The sequence below is a fragment of the Eschrichtius robustus genome, chromosome 9, assembly GCF_028021215.1.
Source record: "Eschrichtius robustus isolate mEscRob2 chromosome 9, mEscRob2.pri, whole genome shotgun sequence".
NCBI classification, from domain to species: domain Eukaryota; kingdom Metazoa; phylum Chordata; class Mammalia; order Artiodactyla; family Eschrichtiidae; genus Eschrichtius; species Eschrichtius robustus.
This window is the reverse complement of record NC_090832.1, coordinates 120,789,263-120,801,707: the sequence shown is the minus strand read 5'-3', so window position 1 is coordinate 120,801,707 and position 12,445 is coordinate 120,789,263. Positions and strand designations below refer to the sequence as shown.

The window sequence follows — 12,445 nt, the reverse complement described above, 5'->3', positions numbered from 1 at the left end:
TGGTTAGGGACAGAGTATCTAAGAGAAAAGAGCTGGACAGAGAGAAGAACCCAGAAATCTGCAGATGGCCCCCTGGAGTATTCAGCTGAATACTGATCAGCTCATATGCATGAGGGAACTATCTAAGGCTAGAGAAAGAACCACCTGGAATGATTACAGATAACAGTGCACTGCAAGAAATGTTTAAATATCGTCCTTCAGGCAAAAGGAAAATGGTGACCCATGGAAATACAGATCTGCACAAAGGAATAAGTAGCTCTGAAAATGGTGTTTCCAAGTGTAAATATTTTAAGGCGTTAAAATTATTGTTCAAACCTCTTTAAAAGATAATTGTTTAAACAAAAATAAATACAATGGGGGGAGTTTTGTGCTAGAGAAAGCAGTCATTAAGGACCCTTTGCTTTTAAGTGGGTAGCCCTGAGAAACTGGAGAACGTATGGATGGTAAAAAGTAGATAACTCTTAACTTACGGGTGTCAGTGGAGACTCAGCCATAAATTCTGGTGGCAGATTGTCTTTATACTAAGGGGCGTTAGGGCTTGCCAAAAGTTTTCCCCTGACAGAGTAGGATTGCAGCCCTGGTCAAAGGCTTGAGCTTTCTATTTCAACCTTGAAGCATGCCCTTATAGCACTTTTAAACTCCTTTCCTGGGCAAATTTGGAAAATTGAGACTACTTCACTAATGTAAAGTAGTTTTCAGTTTTCTCTCCCATGAGAGATCTTGTGGAAAGATGTTTGTGAAGAACATTTTCTAGGTGCCCTTACGGTGACCTCAATGGCAAGAATTATGGAAGATTATTCAAATAAATATAAATTTGATAGAAATATACACTCTCAGAAAAGAACAGATAAGAAATCTGGAAAATGGAATTTCAAATCTATTTGAATCCTGACAACCAACATAAAAATGATGCCAAGTTTTTCATCCAAACAGATGTTTATGTTAGGAAATCAATAACCATTTAAAAATCTTTTTTAAAAAAAGAGGGGGAAGGGGTAGGAGGAAGAAGATGAAATCAAAATAAAATCATGAAATAGTGTTCTAAGAGAGTTTTTTATAATAGAAACCCCTGTAGTATTGTTTTAATCACATATTCAATTTATGATGTTGACTTTCAATCAGAAACTTTTTTTAATGAGGAATTGAACTATTTCTATTTCTTTTCTTATCTCTTGATTCTGCCTGAAAGCATAGATGATAATTTCACAGTAGTGCTGTAAGAAAATCAGTTTTAGAAATATTCAACATTTATCTCTGAGATTAATTTGGAGTTTATCAGTTTCTAGACGTTAAGATCATACGAGTAGTACTGAATCCTGTATCGTGGGAGTGTGAATTGCAGTGGGAGTGTGGCCGTCGATGAGGCTGGGCAGATAATCAAGAGTCAGTGCACAAGGGCATGTGAGCACTTGATTCCGTGGGTCCACAGTTCCCTCTTTGGCATTGGCATCAATGTGCCATTTGACCTGGAAGTAAAAGAATAAGTGTATTGCATCTTGCTGGGGCATCGATTTACTCAAAATCTGGTGGGGTGAAGTGTTAGGTGTAAAAAGTTTAAAAGGTTAATATTATAACAAATATGGTTGTGCTATCGAGAATGATATTTATGGTAACATTCCGGTTTAAGTACAGTGGAATCTGGCAGCATATCATAAAGATCTGCTGTGGTAGCTGTTTGCTCTTCTTTGCTTTTTACAGTACTGTCAAGAGAAACAATTTGGAAGTCTGTTGTAGATAACAGGGTCTGGACTGAAGGGAAAGGGTCTAGGTTTGTTTCTTCATTATAAAATGAGGATAATACTTGCCCGGCGGCTTAGCTTTCAAGGGCATTGTCAGGTTGAAAGATTTTAGCTGTGAGGGAGGTGAGAGAAAACCCCAGATGGAGGTGCTGGGAATTGAACCCAGGGCCTTGTGCATGCTAAGCACATGCTCTACCACTGAGCTACACCCCCTCTCCCTAAGAGGTTGTTAAACAGCACCTTGTAAACGATAACAGGACTCCTGAACTGTAAGGGGGAAAAAAACCCAGCAGAGGTGATAAAATCAAAAGAAGAAAAAATATTCTGAAGGTTTATGAACAATCCTCAGATTTAGGGAAAAACTCAAGTGCTTTTCTATTAGATTTCTCCATTATCACCTAGTACTCAACTGTGTGCTTCTCTTACCATAGGCTTCTGAGCTGTTAGAATCCTACCCAGGTTTTCTGGCTACTTTTCAGAGTGTAAATGTTATTCCTCTCTTGAATATCTTCCTTTCGATTCTTAGAACTTCTCCTTCGACTACCTCTTCCTCTCCAAGAGACAGTTTCCAATTTCAGCTAGTATTACTGAACTTGACCTACTATGCTAGCCTCATGGCAAACAATAACAACAAACAAACAAACAAACAAAAACTTACTCTCCAAATCACTTCCTGAAAGTACGCCCCAATTGCAGACTTGTCAAATCTTTGCTTCTATGATGGTCTTCAGATTAGACTTTATCTTATGAGCTGTTCTTATGTCTGTACAACTTCCATCCTCCTGCAAGATCATAGCTACAAACGGCCAAATTGACAGAGCAAACAGTCTAAAAAGAACCCTCTGAATAGAGTATGTCATGATTTTCAGGGGCAAATGAGAATCAGAGACTATAAAATGATGCTTTTAAGCTAAAAGATTTCTAAAGTTCATTTGCGACTTAATCATTTACTCACCTTCCGAGACTGATGATACAAAGTTAAAATTTCTTTGGTGCCTAGGACCTATCACAGCTTAAGCCCTGTCCACACTCTAGCCTCATCGCCTCTCTGACCATGCTGTTTTCTTTGCAGCACAGATATGCTTCCCAAACAGACCACAACCTACCATGGCTGCATGCTTTTGCATAGTTTGGTAATTTTCTTCCTTAAATTACATTATTAGCAAATTCAACCTTCAGCTCAGGTGTTGTTTTTTCTATGAAGCATTTTCTGCCCCACTCTTCCTCAGGCCCAGTGAGACCCTCTTTTCATCTTTGGATATAATATATTCATTATATCATGATAAATTATTGTTATAACTACTTTATTATTGAGATATTGAGATATGTAAATACAATAAAATCCACAGATCTTATACGCAGAGTTTAATGAATCTTGATGACAAATGTATATACTTGCTTAACCACCACTTGTATCATGATTTAAAACATGTCTATTATTCCTCAAAGTTCCCCTTTTCCAGACAGCCCTTCCTCCCCTACAACTGAAGGGCTTTTCTGATTTCTATCACCATACTATGGTTTTGCCTTTTTTAAAACTTCATAGACATGGAACCATTAGAACATGTACTGCTTCATGCCTGGCTTCTTCGGTATATTAAAGATTCTTACCCATGGTTGTGTTTACCAGTAGTTCATTTCTTTTTTATTATCAGAATTATTCCATTGAATACGTATACCATAATCTATTTGTCCATTCACTTCTCTTGAGTATTTGAGTTGCTTTTATAGTGTTTGGATACTGTGTGTAATGCTGCTATGAACATTCTTGTACAGGACTTTTTGTAGACGCATGTTTTCACTGGTATTGAGTAAATAACTAGTAGTGGACATGCTGAGTCAAAGGGCAGGTGTATGTTGAATTTTATAAATAAGGTCCAATTGTTTTCCAAACCGTTTTACACTCCTACCCAAAAATCTATGAGAGGCCTGCTTATGCCATATCCTTGTCAACACTTAGAACTGTCATTTTATACATATTTTAAAATTGCATATAAAGTGTAAAATTGATGTTTTGACATATGTGAACTATGAAATTATCACCACAATCAAGATAATGAGCATATTCTTCATCCCTCAGAGTTTCCTTGTGCCCTTTTGTAATCCCATCCTGCCCCTCTCCTTCCCCTCCACTGCCCTTGAAATTATTGATCTGCATTCTGTCACTAAGCTTTGGTTTGCATTTTGTAGGATTTTGTATAATAGAATCGTACAGTAAGTATTTTTTTTGGTCTGGATTGTTCACTCAACATAATTATGCTGAGATTTGTCTAAGTGATTACTTGTATCAATATTTTCTTCCTTTTTCTTGATGAGAAGTATTCCATTGTATATACTACATATAAAATACCTTTGTATATCCATTCACCTGTTGTTATACACTTTGATTATTTCCAGGAATTGGCCCTTATAAATGAAGCTAGAATGAGCATTCATGTATAATTCTTCCTATGGTTGCATATTTTATTTTCTTCTGTGTAAATATGTGGAAGTGGAATGGCCGAGTCATATAGTGCTTTTTTTTTTTTAACATCTTTATTGGAGTATAATTGCTTTACAATGTTGTGTTAGTTTCTGCTGTATAACAAAGTGACTCAGCTATACATATACATATATCCCCATATGTCCTCCCTCATGTGTCTCCCTCCCACCTTCCCTATCCCACCCCCTAGGTGGACACAAAGCACCGAGCTGATCTCCCTGTGCTACGCAGCTGCTTCCCGCTAGCTATTTTACATTTGGTACTCTATATATGTTCATGCCACTCTCTCACTTCGTCCCCCTCACCGTGTCCGCAAGTCCATTCTCTACGTCTGCGTCTTTATTCCAGTCCTGCCCCTAGGTTCTTCAGAACCATTTTTTTTTTCAGATTCCATATATATGTGTTACCATACAGTATTTGTTTTTCTCTTTCTGACTTACTTCACTCTGTATGACAGTCTCTAGGTCAATCCACCTCACTACAAATAACTCAATTTCTTTTCTTTTTATGGCTGAGTAATATTCTATTGTATATATATGCCACATCTTCTTTATCAATTCATCTGTCGATGGACACTTAGGTTGCTTCCATGTCCTGGGCTATTGTAAATAGAGCTGCAGTGAACATTGTGGTACATGACTGTTTTTGAATTATGGTTTTCTCAGCATATATGCCCAGTAGTGGGATTGCTGGGTCACATGGTAGTTCTATTTTTAGTTTTTTAAGGAACCTCCATACGGTTCTCCATAGTGGCTGTATCAATTTACATTCCTACCAACAGTGCAAGAGTGTTCACTTTTCTAAACACCCTCTCCAGTATTTATTGTTTGTAGATTTTTTGATAGTGGCCATTTTGACCGGTACGAGGTGATACCTCACTGTAGTTTTAATTTGCATTTCTCTAATGATTAGTGATGTTGAGCATCCTTTCATCTGTTTGTTGGCAATCTGTATATCTTCTTTGGAGAAATGTCTGTTTAGATCTTCTGCCCATTTTTGGATTGGGTTGATTGTTTTTTTGATATTGAGCAGCCTGAGCTGCTTGTAAATTTTGGAGATTAGTCCTTTGTCAGTTGCTTCATTTGCAAATATTTTCTCCCATTCTGAGGGTTGTCTTTTCATCTTGTTTATGGTTTCCTTTGCTGTGCAAAAGCTTTTAAGTTTCATTAGGTCCCATTTGTTTATTTTTGTTTTAATTTCCATTTCTCTAGGAGGTGGGTCAAAAAGGATCTTGCTGTGATTTATGTCATAGAGTGTTCTGCCTATGTTTTCCTCTAAGAGTTTGATGGTGTCTGGCCTTACATTTAGGTCTTTAATCCATTTTGAGTTTATTTTTGTGTATGGTGTTAGGGAGTGTTCTAATTTCATTCTTTTAATGTGGCTGTCCAGTTTTCCCAGCACCACTTATAGAAGAGGCTGTCTTTTCACCATTGTATATTCTTGCCTCCTTTATCAAAGATAAAGTGACCATATGTACGTGGATTTATCTCTGGGCTTTCTATCCGGTTCTATTGATCTATATTTCTGTTTCTGTGCCAGTACCATACTGTCTTGATTACTGTAGCTTTGTAGTATAGTCTGAAGTCCAGGAGCCTGATTCCTCTAGCTCCATTTTTCTTTCTCAAGATTGCTTTGGCTATTCGGGGTCTTTTGTGTTTCCATACAAATTGTGAAATCTTTTGTTCTAGTTCTGTGAAAAATGCCATTGGTAGTTTGATAGGGATTGCACTGAATCTGTAGATTGCTTTGGGTAGTAGAGTCATTTTCACAATGTTGATTCTTCCAATCCAGGAACATGGTATATCTCTCCATCTGTTTGTAACATCTTTAATTTCTTTCATCAATGTCTTATAGTTTTCTGCATACAGGTCTTTTGTCTCCTTAGGTAGGTTTATTCCTAGGTATTTTATTCTTTTTGTTGCAGTGGTGAATGAGATTGTTTCCTTAATTTGTCTTTCAGATTTTTCATCATTAGTGTATAGGAATGAAAGAGATTTCTGTACATTAATTTTGTATCCTGCTGCTTTACCAAATTCATTGATTAGCTGTAGTAGTTTTCTGGTAGCATCTTTAGGATTCTCTATGTATAGTATCATGTCATCTGCAAACAGTGACAGTTTTACATCTTCTTTTCCAGTTTGGATTCTTTTATTTCTTTTTCTTCTCTGATTGCTGAGGTTAAAACTTCCAAAACTATGTTGAATAATACTGGTGAGAGTGGGCAACCTTGTCTTGTTCCTGATCTTAGAGGAAATGGTTTCAGGTTTTCACCATTGAGAAAGATGTTGGCTGTGAGTTTGTCATAAATGGCTTTTATTACATTGAGGTAATTTCCCTCTATGCCTACTTTCTGGAGGGTTTTTATCATAAATGAGTGTTGAATTTTGTTGAAAGCTCTTTCTGCATCTATTGAGATGCTCATATGGTTTTTCTCCTTCAATTTGTTAATATGGTTTATCACATTGATTGATTTACGTATATTGAAGAATCCTTGCATTCGTGGCATAAACCACACTCGATCATGGTGTATGATCCTTTAATGTGCTGTTGGATTCTGTTTGCTAGTATGTTGTTGAGGATTTTTGCATCTATGTTCATCAGTCATATTGGCCTGTAGTTTTCTTTGTTTGTGACATCTTTGTCTGGTTTTGGTATCAGGGTGATGGTGGCCTCATAGAATGAGTTTGGGAGTGTTCCTCCCTGTGCTGTACTTTGGAAGAGTTTGAGAAGGATAGGTGTTAGCTCTTCTCTAAGTGTTTGATAGAATTCGCCTGTGAGGCCGTTTGGTCCTGGGCTTTTGTTTGTTGAAAGATTTTTAATCACAGTTTCAAATTCAGTGCTTGTAAACGGTCTGTTTATATTTTCTATTTCTTCCTGGTTCAGTCTCAGAAGGTTGTGCTTTTCTAAGAATTTGTCCATTTCTTCCAGGTTGTCCATTTTTTGGGCATATAGTTGCTTGTAGTAATCTCTCATGATCCTTTGTATTTCTGCAGTGTCAGTTGTTACTTCTCCTTTTTCATTTCTGATTCTATTGACTTGCGTCTTCTCCCTTTTTTTCTTCATGAGTCTGGCTAATGGTTTATCAATTTTGTTTACCTTCTAAAAGAACCAGCCTTTGGTTTTCTTGATCTTTGCTATCATTTCCTTCATTTCTTTTTCATTTATTTCTGATCTGATCTTTATGATTTCTTTCCTTCTTCTAACTTTTGGGGGTTTTTTTTTTTCTGTTCTTCTTTCTCTCATTGCTTTAGGTATAAGGTTAGGTTGTTTATTTGAGATGTTTGGTGTTTCTTGAGGTAGGATTGTATTGCTATAATTTTCCTTTTAGAACTGCTTTTGCTGCATCCCATAGGTTTTGGGTCATGGTGTTTTCATTGTCATTTGTTTCTAGGTATTTTTTGATTTCCTCTTTGATTTCTTCAGTGATCTCTAGGTTATTTAGTAGTGTATTGTTTAAGGTCCATGTGTTTGAATTTTTAAAGATTTTTCCTGTAATTGATATCTAGTCTTATAGCGTTGTGTTTGGGAAAGATACTTTATATGATTTCAATTTTCTTAAATTTACCAAGGCTTGATTTGTGACCCAAGATACTATCTATCCTGGAGAGTGTTCCATGAGCACTTGAGAAGTAAGTGTATTCTGTTGGTTTTGGATGGAATGTCCTGTAAATATCAACTAAGTCCATCTTGTCTAATGTGTCATTTAAAGCTTGTGTTTCCTTGTTTATTTTCATTTTGGATGATCTGTCCATTGGTGAAAGTGGGGTGTTAAAATCCCCTACTATTATTGTGTTACTGACAATTTCCCCTTTTATGGCTGTTAACATTTGCCTTATGTATTGAGGTTCTCCTATGTTGTGTGCATAAATATTTACAATTGTTATACCTTCCTCTTGGATTGATCCCTTGATCATTCTGTAGTGTCCTTCTTTGTCTCTTGTAATAGTCTTTATTTTAAAGTCTATTTTGTCTGACATGAGAATTGTTAGTTCAGGTTTCTTTTGATTTCCATTTTCATGGAATATCTTTTTCCATCCCCTCACTTTCAGTCTGCATGTGTCCCTAGGTCTGAAGTGGTCTCTTGTAGTCCTCATAAATACGTGTCTTGTTTTTGTATCAATTCAGCCAGTCTTTGTCTTTTGGTTGGAGCATTTAATCCATTTACATTTAAGGTAGTTATCGATATGTGTGTTCCTATTACCATTTTCTTAGTTGTTTTGGGTTTGTTATTGTAGGTCTTTTCCTTCTCTTGTGTTTTCTGCCTAAAGAAGTTCCATTAGCATTTGTTGTAAAGCTGTTTTGGTGGTGCTGAATTCTCTTAGCTTTTGCTTGTCTGTAAAGGTTTTAATTTCTCCATTGAATCTGAATGAGATCCTTGCTGGGTAGAGTAATCTTGGTTTTAGCTTTTTCCTTACATCACTTTAAATTTGTCCTGTCACTCCCTTCTGGCTTGCAGAGTTTCTGCTGAAAGATCAGCTGTTAACCTTATGGGGATTCCCTTGTATGTTACTTGTTGCTTTTCCCTTGCCGCTTTTAATATTTTTTTCTTTGTATTTAATTTTTGATAGTTTGATTAATATGTTTCTTGGTGTGTTTCTCCTTGGATTTATCCTGTATGGGACTCGCTATGCTTCCTGGATTTGACTGAATATTTCCTTACCCATATTAGGGAAGTTTTCAACTATAATCTCTTCAAATATTTTCTCAGTCCCTTTTTTTTCTCTTCTTCTTCTGGGACCCCTATAATTCTAATGTTGGTGTGTTTATTGTTGTCCCAGAGGTCTCTGAGGTTGTCCTCAATTCTTGTCATTCTTTTTTCTTTATTCTGCTCTGCTGTAGTTATTTCCACTCTTTTATCTTCCAGGTCACTTTTCCCTTCTTCTGCCTCAGTTATTCTGCTATTGATTCCTTGCAGAGAATTTTAAATTTCATTTATTGTATTGTTCATCATTGTTTGTTTGCTCTTTAGTTCTTCTAGGTCCTTGTTAAACATTTCTTGGATTTTCTCCAGTCTATTTCCAAGATTTTGGCTCATCTTTACTATCATTACTCTGAATTCTTTTTCAGGTAGACCGCCTATTTCCTCTTTATTTGTTTGGTCTGGTGGGTTTTTACCTTGCTCCTTAATCTGCTGTGTTATTCTCTGTCTTCTCATTTTACTTAACTTACTGTGTTTGGGTTCTCCTTTTCACAGGCTGCAGGTTCATAGTTCCCGTTGTTGTTGGTTTCTGCCCCCATTGGGTAAGGTTGGTTTAGTGGGTTGTGTAGGCCTCCTGGTGGAGGGGGCTGGTGCCTGTGTTCTGGTGGATGAGGCTGGATCTTGTCTTTCTGGTAGGGAGGACCACATCTGGTGGTGTGTTTTGGGATGTCTGTGAACTTATTATGATTTTTTGCAACCTCTCTGCTAATGGGTGGGGTTGTGTTTCTGTCTTGCTAGTTGTTTGGCATAGGGTGTCCAGCACTGTAGCTTGCTGGTCGTTGAGTGGAGCTGGGTCTTAGCGTTGAGATAGAGATCTCTTGGACAGCTTTCGTCATTTAATGTTACGTGGGTCTGGGAGGTCTCTGGTGGACCAGTATCCTGAACTCGGCTCTCCCACCTCAGAAGCTCAGGCCTGACACCCAGCCGGAGCACCAAGACCCTGTCAGCCACACGGCTCAGAAGAAAAGGGAGTAAGGAAAGAAAAAATAAAATAAAGTTATTAAAATAAAAGAATTATTAAAAATTCAAAAGAGTAATAAAAAAAGAAAGAAGAGAGCAACCAAACCAAAAAACAATTCCACCAGTGATAAGAAGTGCTAAAAACTCTACTAAAAAAACAAACAAACCAAAAAGAAACAAAGAAAAAAACCCAAAAAAACCCGGAGAGATAGAACCCTAGGACAAATGGTAAGAGCAAAGCTATACAGACAAAATCACACAAAGAAGCATACACATACAGATTCACAAAAAGAGAAAAAGGAAAAAAATATATATATACATTAAAAGAAAAAGGAAGAAAGCAACCAAATCAATAAACAAATCTACCAATGGTAATAAGCTCTAAATACTAAACTAAGCTAAACATATAACCAGAAAAAATTAGATGCAGAAAGCAAACCCGAAGTCTACAGTTGCTCCCACAGTCCACCGCCTCAGTTTTGGGATGATTTGTTGTCTATTCAGGTATTCCAGAGATGCAGGGTACATCAAGTTGATTGTGGAGATTTAATCCGCTGCTCCTGAGGCTGCTGGGAGAGATTTCCCTTTCTCTTTTTTGTTTGCACAGCTCCTGGGATTCAGCTTTGGTTTTGGCCCTGCCTCTGCCTGTAGTTTGCCTGAGGGCATCTGTTCCCCGCTCAGACAGGACGGGATTAAAGTAGCAGCTGATTCGGGGGCTCTGGCTCACTCAGGCTGGGGGAAGGGAGGGGTACAGAACGCGGGGCGAGCCTGCAGCAGCAGAGGCCGGCTTGACGTTGCACCAGCCTGAGGCATGCCGTGTGTTCTCCCGGGGAAGTTGTCCCTGGATCACAGGATACTGACAGTGGCGGGCTGCACAGGCTCCCTGGAGGGGAGGTGTGGATAGTGACCTGTGCTTGCACACAGGCTTCTTGGTGGCTGCAGCAGTAGCCTTAGCGTCTCATGCCCGTCTCTGGTGTCCACGCTGATAGCCGCGGCTCGCGCCCGTCTCTGGGGCTCGTTTAGGCAGTGCTCTGAATCCCCTCTCCTTGCACACCCTGAAACAATTGTCTCTTGCCTCTTAGGTATTTCCAGACTTTTTCCCCTACTCCCTCCTGGGTAGCTGTGGCGCACTAGCACCCTTTAGGCTGTGTTCACGCAGCCAACCTCAGTCCTCTCCCTGGGATCCGACCTCCGACCTCTGAAGCCTGAGCCTCAGCTCCCAGCCCCCGCCCGCCCCGGTGGGTGAGCAGACAAGCCTCTCAGGCTGGTGAGTGCTGGTCGGCACTGATCCTCTGTGCGGGAATCTCTCCGCTTTGCCCTCCGCACCCCTGTTGCTGCGCTCTCCTCCGTGGCTCCAAAACTCCCCCCCCCCACCCCCCATCTCCACCAGTGAAGGGGCTTCCTAGTGTGTGGAAACTTTTCTTCGTTCACAGCTCCCTCCCAGAGGTGCAGGTCCCGTCCCCTATCTTTTGTCTCTGTTTTTTTCTTTTTTCTTTTGCTCTACCCAGGTACGTGGGGAGTTTCTTGCCTTTTGGGAAGTCCGAGGTCTTCTGCCAGCGTTCAGTAGGTGTTCTGTAAGAGTTGTTCCACATGTAGTTGTATTTTTGATGTATTTGTGGGGAGGAAGGTGATCTCCACATCTTTCTCCTCCGCCACCTTGAAGGCACACCCTCAAGAGGAGAGATTCTTCCATATGGTGCTTTATATCTAAATTTTTAATAACATTTCCCTACCTTCCAAAGCAGTTGCCCCATTTTGCATTCCCGTAAGCATCTTTTTCAAAAATCCATTGACCACATAAGATTTGCGTCTATTTCTGGATACTCTGTTATAGTCCACTGATCTATTCGCCCATCTTTAGGTTAGTACCACATTTTCTTAATTACTGTAGTTTTAATATAAATCTTAAATTCACGTAGTTTAAATCCTTCAACTTTGTTCTTCTGCACAATTGCTTTGGCTACTGAAGATTGTCTGCATTTCTATGTGAATTTACAACTGGCTTGGCAATGTCTACAAGAAGCCTGCTTATATTTTAACTGAGATTTTGTTGAATGTATTCATCAATTTGGGAGCAATTGACATCTGAACCAAATTGAGTCTTTCCACTGTGAACATAGTGTACGTGTGCATGTGTGTGCTTGTGTGTGTTTATCCATTTATGTAGGTCTTTACATTTCTCTCAGCAAAACTTTTAATTTTAAGTATAAATTTCCTGCCGTTTTTTGTCATACCTTCCCCTAAGTTTTTCATGTTTTTTGATGCTACTGTAAATGGTATCTTTCTTTAGGTTCATTTACCAGTTAGTTGTTATTAGGCTATAAATATGCAATGATTTTTTTTCTCATTTTAAGTAGATTTTATTTTTTAGAGCAGTTTTAAATTCATAGGAAAATTGGGCAGAAAATACAAGAGTTCCCATACACTCCCTGTCTCAAACATGACAGTCCTCCCACCATCAACATCTCACACCAGAGGACTACACTTGTTATAATCAGTGAACCTCTACTGACACATTATTATTACATAAAGTCCATAGTTTACATTACTGTTCAATCTTGGTGT

At 38.6% G+C, this 12,445-nt stretch overlaps 1 non-coding gene across 1 annotated transcript; it reads right to left on the bottom strand.

Annotated features, from left to right (window-relative positions):
• Positions 1–1,880: 1,880 nt before the first annotated feature.
• On the bottom strand, positions 1,881–1,952 carry TRNAA-AGC (transfer RNA alanine (anticodon AGC)). The gene has a single exon. It is a non-coding gene; the product is annotated as a tRNA-Ala (tRNA).
• Between the last annotated feature and the right edge of the window lie 10,493 nt (positions 1,953–12,445).